General features: G+C 36.4%; 1 protein-coding gene across 2 annotated transcripts in view; it reads right to left on the bottom strand.

Annotated features, from left to right (window-relative positions):
* The window catches only part of LOC122788277 (G protein-activated inward rectifier potassium channel 1-like), a 651,334-nt gene that overhangs the window by 1,531 nt on the left and 642,638 nt on the right, over positions 1-7,165 (bottom strand). The window lies entirely within an intron of this gene.

Genomic DNA, 7,165 nt, shown 5'->3' with positions numbered 1-7,165 from the left:
AGTTAAAACAAGTATGTTAGTGCTTCCAGAAAGAATCCACAGTCTCTCTCTTTTTCACACACACACCACACAGCCTTACTGTACTTATTAACTGCCACCACAGACAGTAACGAATGTACACAGTAAAACTGTGTGTTCAGTCCCACTACTCTCTTCTGAAATAGCATAGAAGTGCTTGTCTTTGAATTGCTGTGTTACACCATTCTGATACCAGAATAAGGCTCTAGAGCAGAGCATATGGCTAAATTACAATAGTGATGTCACCAGACTGCCATATTTGCATACAGTATTATCATGCAGTCCACGGTACAAGTGCTTTCCATAAGGTCCATACCACTGTTGTCTTTCAATCTCGCCCTCATAGAGGAGTAAGAAATTCTACTAGAAACAGGGTTGTGCAGTGTGATGTGTGATTCTTACTACCCCAATAAAGTGAAAATGATTCAATGCCATTTTTAAAAACATCATTAAATAAATAAACATAGTGCATCAAATATAATATATAATGCATACATCTTTGGAGTGAGGTTTATATCAACTACTATAAACATTCATACAGGTACTTGTCTTGTGCACTGCTACTGTTAGGGAAAGTTTTTTTTTAGTGCAATGTGTGCAACTGGGGACAGGTACAGTGGCAGGGTTAGGAGTTGGTTTAGGGTTAGCATACATGAACAAGGTGCACCCCTGTCTATCCTACCTCATGTGTGCTAATCTTAACCCTGACACTGCCCCTAAACACCAGGCCTCAATATTATTACCTTAACAAAAATCCTTTCCTGAAAATGATCCTTTTTCAGACAAATTATGTCTTGTGTACTGCTATTTGTTTATTTATTTTTTTAGCTCATTAATTTTGGAAGGAAAATATTTGCTTTCCTTTTGCAACTGGTTACTTTTTTGATTTGTGTAAGTTTTGATGTACAGAAATTGATTTAATGTGCATCAGTGTTTCTGCACATCAATAAAATGGTAACATACTCATTTATGTATTTATTTGTCCTGGGTGGGCTGCATACTCATCCATGTATTTATTTGTCCTGGGTGGGCTGCATTTGGTCTAAAAGATCTTTGTTTAACATCTGTTTAGTTGACTGCATATGGTAGACTAAGTAGATGGTCAACGGGTGTGGAAGATATTACAGTGCTTGGAATTGGGGATTATACCCTTTTCCCAATATTCTGCAATGTCAAAGTTATATATAATTAGCAGGGGGGGTGTGGGGCACAGCCCTTCCCACATGTGGGGTGCAGGGGTCTATTAAACCCCTGCAAAAGTCAATGTTTTTGTCTTTCTTTTTCACCATAAAAAATTGTATGTACCGAGGTTACTTTGTCATCCATTTAGTTCAGAGTTTTGAGTGGAGATCGCAGTTCAGTGAGGAACAGGGAATTACCCCATTTCCTCACTGTAGTGCAATCTCGGAGTTGGTATATATATATATATATATATATATATATATATATATATATATATATATATATATATATATAAATATAATTTGCAGGGGGTGTGGTGGACACAGTCCCTCACATGGGGGTGCATGGGGAAATAGTAAAATACATGTACCATTGACTATGGAATGTCATGGTACAGTAAGCTATATAGCATGGGTGACTGACATCACCTCCTGCTATGTTGAATATATTGAACTATGAGTGTTGATGTATTCAATTTTGACCTGGCCACAATTTTGCTATTCCAGATTCAGGATTTCGGGTTGACCATGTGACCGGTTGACCTATGCAGTTTCAAGATTTCCATAGTAAACTTATATGTATATATTTAAATACACGCACACATATATATATACATATATATATATATATATATATATATGTGTGTGTGTGTGTGTGTTGATATGTTTAGTTCATAGGTTAGTGCTAGGCTATCTACACACACACACAGAAAAACAGACACGCACACACACACACACACACACACACACACACACACGCAGATATATATATATATATATATATATATATATATATATATATATATATATATATATATTCATATATGGTTGTCCTTCATTTTAGTAGAAAATGCATATGTGAGAAAGACAATTAAATGACTATAAAAGAGTGACTAGAACAAGTGAGTGACTGCACATTTGTGAGAATTACATTTGGTTGAATTTAGACTTTATATAATTTAGGAAATTAGGAGCATGCAGGAAAAAGGAATGACTGACTGAAAAGGTAGTGGTTTTGAAAAGGTGTAAGCCTGCATTACAGCAAGTGGTGTATATGTGTAAGTGTTTGCAGGTTAGTGTTAGGGTTAGATATGGGGATAGATTTAGCGTTGTACCGGATTGGTGTTGTGGGTGCTCTGTGTCCTTTTGTCCCAATTAGTGGTACTGTTAAGGAAAGTTTTTTTTTAATAGCATGATGCTTAACCTTTTAAAATGCTGGAACCTTCTAAATCGAGTACCAAAAAATGGAGACTGAATGGCAGAAAAACAGTCTTGCAGATACCAAGTCCAAGATTGCCATGTCCAGGAATATTCTCTTTTCTTCAAAGTCTAGCATTCTTGGAGTTGGTATATATACATTTGGGGGTAACAGGGTGCAGGAGGGCTGGCCCCTCTGCATAAAAGTAAGTTTAAAGGAGAAGAGTGATGTTTGTGATTCCCCCTTCTCACGTAGTTACAGTCTTGACATTACGAGTGCTGACATTTCAATAGGGAGCCAACATAATGCGCAAGGATAAGGGTTAGGGTTAGCTCGCATGCTGAAAGTGGTGCAGGGGAACTTTGTCCCCTGTTCTCTTTACTCATGTTTGCTAACCCTAACTGTAATCTTAACCCTGCCCCGTGCCCCCAACCCATATCCTACACACTACAGTACTGAAAACCCTTGCCCTAACAGTACCACTATTCATAGGATAGTTGATCTATGTTTTGCAAGTGTTGTTTACTGACAGTGGATGAGAAGATTGACAATGTTTTCTGATTCTTTATTTTGTGTGTCACACATTTGTGTTTTCACTCTCTTGCAGTAACTTGTTTATGACTTTTGCATCTGTATGTCCTACCAATGACATATAATCTCTCTCTCTCTTCAGTAGATTAAAATAGCATAATACCAAAATTTAATATGCCAAGATGAAAAGATCACAAATGAACTTTAATGAATGTTAACGATGCCAAAGATGTTAAAAATTGAAAACATAATATGCATGGCCAAAAGCACCATGGAGACTGACGTGAACTCAAACAAATAACTTACAGATTAAAACACATTAATAAAAAATATACCTTTTTAAATGTTTTGTTCTAGGTAAGGTGCTGCCCCCACCCCCACCCCCTGCAAATTATATATACCAACTCCGAGATCGCACTACAGTGGAGAAAAGGGTAACTTTCCCATTCCTCACTGTACCACACTCTCTATTTACAACCATTAAATGCACAATTTTTCTCTTACATATTATGTTTAACTTAAGAAGACGTTTTTCGAATTCCAGTGTGATCTCCATTCAAAACCTCCATGGTGCTTCCAGACATGTATTAGGTTTTCGATTTTTAACATTTTCAGCATTGTTAACATTCATTAAAGTTCATTTGCAATCTTTTCATCTCGATATTCTAAATTTTGGTATTATGCTATGTCGATCTACTGAAGTAGATACATATAAACATATATATGCATGAATATTGTATGCTAAAATCTGTAATACACATTTCTGTTTAAGGCAAATGTTTATTTCATTAAACTGCAAATTATTTTCACATTATGCAGCATGTAATATGATTTGGTTATTTAAATGATGAGTTGTGGGGCAGCTCACTTTTATAAAGTGGCAAAGCCTTGTTACAGGGCAAAACTGGCCTTATGCACTTATATGCTTTTGTCTGTGGTATGTGTGATTAAAGTTTTTTGTCTCTACCCACTTTTGTACTGGCTTTTTTTTTAGATGCCCTGGTAAGAAATGACTTTGATAATACAGTGTCTTGTGTAGAAGCAGTTACATGCAAGACAGGCATGGAGCTGTGCAGGAGGGGAAGGCATAAGGGGAGAAACTTCCAGTATCCACACATTCAATAGTGGCTGGTGATCGGGAGTGTTCAGGAGAACAGCTGAGTAATAACAGCAGGCCTGACTAGAGCAACAGGTATCAAAGCTGCTGACCTTCATCTGAAGAAAACTACTTTAGGGGAAGGAAGAGTCAGTCGGTTATAGTAGGCCTAAATCTGAGCCACAGTTGTCAAAAGATACTAGACAGCCTAAGAAAAATGGAACTGGGCAGGAACATAAAGAAAAAGTTGACACACACTTCTTAGATTCCAACTTGCAGAACCTGAGTGAGGGAGCCAAGGAGGCTTTTGATTTTCAAGAGCAGTGGCAGTCTGTATACAAGAACAACTGGTTTCTGGATGGGGTTAAAGAGAGATATGTGATACAGATGTTAATAGTCACATGAGCCTACTATCTGAAACCTCTAGCCATAATCCATGATATTCCTTTTTCAAGCCTTCCAGGCATAAAGAATACAAAGAGGATTATTGTGGCAAAATTTTTATTGGCCAAATACTAAAAAATACATGACAGTTCTATAACACTTGTGAGCAGTGTCAGCAGGTTGGTAAGGCAAGAGACAAAGCTAAATTTTTCTGTTACTGCACTGCTAAAAAGGAATTACTCAAAAGGGTGTGGCTTGATCTGACAGTGAGACTATAAGTTTGTAAGTTCAGTTCACTAGCATTCAAGTTTGAAAGCCATTATCAAACACTCACTCTCTTAAATTGGGGTCAGATGTTCAATTACCAACCATTCATCTAGTCTTGTTTTAAAAAGTTTCAGGATCTTGGTACTGTGGATATCATGAGTTAAGAGTGTTTCATGCTACAGCGATACACTGTTAAAAATGAATGTATCTCTTTAGTTGGATTTATGAAGTTTCATAGTTTGATTTAATTTAATTGTGAAGTTTTTTATTATGATTATGTGTACTCTGACTAGAGTTTAGTTAAATTTTTTAATAATGCTTGTAACAGTTCATTATGATATGCTTTATAAGCTACATCCAATTTGTCCATATAGGTTCATAGGTAGGTACTAGGCTATCGGCCCAAGGGCCTACATAAGCCTAGCCAAGAAGGTTCCCTGGCTTACGCCACCCAAGAAAGTTATTTTCTTGTGCCACTGTCGAGCAGAGACACAGAAGTGATCCCCGGGGTGTATTTCCTATTTCCCATCCACTCATCAAGATTTTTCTTGAAGAGTGCTAATGAAGAACTTTGCTTGACATAGATGGGTAGCCTGTTCCAGAGTGTGGGAAGTCTCTGGGACAGGAATCTATCCCTCCAGCATGTGCTGTTTATTGTGGTGACAAGGTTTAGGTCCCTAAAGCATGTAGCTTGGAGGGATTGGGGTTTCTTTAGGTGTAGCATGACCAACAGCTCTGGGTTTAACATAGCTTTATATGTTAGGCAGAGATCACCTCGGAGTAGGCGATATGCTACGGAGGTACTTCTGTGGTCTTTCCAGCTGCTGCCGATGCCTTGTGAGGTACACTCCAAAAGGGGTGGTGTACTCTATAATGGGTCTAATGAGTGTCGAGTGGAGGGGAACAATGACCTCTTTTTCCTGGATGAGAACCCTTTTATGATGAGGTGTGCCACGTAGAAGGACTTCCTGACTACTGTGGCGATGTGACTATCAAAGGAGATATAATATTTACATGTGATGGTGAGGATGTCTAAATGACAACATCTAACTTAAACTACTGTCAAATGTAATCATTTTAGTCTATTTTGTTTGACTTGATTCTAGAGTGAATAAGTGCCCAATTTTATAGCTGCAGAATATGTTGCAATATTCAACAATAGGGTATACTTAAGTTTTGTAATGTGAAGTCAAATAATTACATTCTCTAAGCTAGATGTTTTTAAGCAGTAATCCAAGCTGACTTATTGCAGCTGAATGAACCTTAATGACATTTAGTTAGTTAGTTAGTTAGTAAGATAGATATATTTTTAATGGGAATATCTGACAATGCATAAAATAACCCATTTTAGCAGAGGCCCTGGGAGAAAAGCTCCAAAATATAATAAACAATAATACTAGAAAAAGTGCAAGAAAAGTTAAAAGTTATTAAATGACATAACAAAAATATGCAATTAAGAACAAAACTGTAAATCATTGTATGATGATGAACTGGAAGTAAGAGCAATTTAAGTAAGTTAAATATATGTAATGTCAATATCTGCAAGAAGAGAGTGTGTTAATTTAAGCTAGAAGTGATTAGAGGATGGTAAACAGAGGAAGTAAGGGGTAAGGGAAGAAAGAAAAGGAGGAGAAAGTTAATAAGTACCGTGAGAAAGATAATTACTCCAGGAAACCTCGGTGAAAACATCTCAAAAGTACGGAGGAACTAGCAGTAGACGGAAAAGCAAAATGGAGACTTGATTTAGTGCTTTCATCCCAGATATTATTTATCTTGGAACTTCATCAGGAACATCTCCTTTAAAACCCATGCATTTTTTAAAGGACAGCATTGAACCCACCAAATTCACCTTCTAATCAAAAAAATTATTTCAGTTCACATGACCTAACAAATTAAACTATAAAATCCATTTAAAGACGAATTGCCAAATAATAAAAAAAACTTGTTATGATAAAAATGTAGATAAATGAACTCAACTGAAATGTTAAGATATATAAAACTCTTTATATAACTCTGTATTTTAACAAACATTTTATCTTAATGTTTTCAGTAAGAGCGGGAAATCTATTCACCCTTAATTTAATCTGCCATTTTAGCTGTCTAGTCTCCAAAAGGTCATTATATCCATTCTTGAAACAAAAATAATCATCTTGCTCCAGTACAAAAAAGTGAAATTTTCTGAATGTTGGACAAGACATGCTATACTTAGCTGAAGCATTATTAAGATCTTTGTTCTGAATAGCATAGCAGTGCTCTCTAATTCTAAATCTTAATTCTCTTGTGATGTGCTCTTACCGATGTAAAAATGAGCACAAGAACAGCACATGGCCAGATAAACCATATTGGAACTGTGACAGTTACACCTAAACCTGGAAAAAACAATATAAGTAAGATACGTAAAAAGCACAGTGCTCACATTACTTATAAAACAACACTGTTTACAATGGGCACAACTAAACATCCCAGACACTGAAAAGAAATATTTCAAAT

This window comes from Protopterus annectens, chromosome 13.part0, assembly GCF_019279795.1.
Source record: "Protopterus annectens isolate FY-2018-M chromosome 13.part0, PAN1.0, whole genome shotgun sequence".
In the NCBI taxonomy this organism is placed as follows: Eukaryota; Metazoa; Chordata; order Ceratodontiformes; family Protopteridae; genus Protopterus; species Protopterus annectens.
Note: the sequence above shows the minus strand (reverse complement) of the source record. Positions and strands in the feature narration are given on the sequence as shown.